The sequence below is a fragment of the Apteryx rowi genome, unplaced genomic scaffold, assembly GCF_003343035.1.
Source record: "Apteryx rowi isolate R43461 unplaced genomic scaffold, aptRow1 scaffold_932, whole genome shotgun sequence".
NCBI lineage: Eukaryota > Metazoa > Chordata > Aves > Apterygiformes > Apterygidae > Apteryx > Apteryx rowi.
The window spans coordinates 47,713-48,848 of record NW_020451241.1 but is presented as its reverse complement, the minus strand read 5'-3'; positions in this window follow the sequence as shown (position 1 = coordinate 48,848).

Genomic DNA, 1,136 nt, shown 5'->3' with positions numbered 1-1,136 from the left:
TGTGCCTTACTTCTCCCTGCCTGAAATGGATATCTTCTGTTGCCAAGCTGTCACAGAGTAGATAGTTGCAGTATAAAACAAAGGGTCAGATGAACAAGGCTCGCACTTATATCAACCTCTTCTATCATTCTTTTCAAGGTAGCAGCTGGTGCTGATCCCAGTAACTAACATTTACATCTTCCTACTTTATTTTTAATCAGTGTTACACCAGGTTCCACTTCTTTCTCTGCTTTCCATTTGCTTCTCCATCCCACTTCCCCCTTACTACTACCCACCCTCTTTCCACACCTATTTGCCAGGACAGGTATTGCAACTCGTTCTGGGACTGGCTCCGAGAGCATTGGAAAGTCCTTTTGGTTGCACTCCAGGGACTGCCTGTCCTACCTATGCTAATGCTGTCCCTATGGCTATGTGTTCAATTCCTTTGGACTTCATTCATGCCATTAAACTTCTAGTCAGACAGTTCCTACTAATGAAGTATAGTTGCCTGATATTGGAAAGTTCATTGTTCATACCAGCAATTCTCACAGGAGTGGGTTTAAACATGCAACTTCTGTCTTTTCTGGAATCCAGGCGTTAATAAAAAGAAAGCACATTTTACACATCACACTCAAACTGGATAAAGAGAGTTAGAGTGAAGTGCTGTGCAGTTGGCTACACTGTTTAGCAGTGCTCTGGGTATATGTGCAGTGCAGTAGTGCAATTTTAATGAGAAACTCCCTGAAAGGTATTACTGAGAAGCTATTGCCATGCAGTTTTATTGCCAGATCATAGAATTCGTCTTCTCTCCCTTAGCCTAAGCTAAGCATACAGTGAAAGAAGCTAAAGCCCCCTTCTCATTCCAGCAATGTCTTTGAAATGGCTTTCTTATCTTAATGTTTGCAGCTTTACCTTTCTTGATCTATTTATGTACCTACTGGGTGGCCCGCGTGCATGGATCTGCCCCACCTGTACTGGATTTTTTTCCTTCCATGCCTCTCCCAATACAGCAGCATGCTGGCCAGTTGCCAGCTATTTTAGCTGATTTGGTCACTACAGCATGTGATTTGCATTGGCGATTCTGGAGTCCAAAGAACATTTAAGAGCAGAACAGCAGTGCTCAGATAACTGGTGGGGCAGTCATGGCTTTGGCTCCA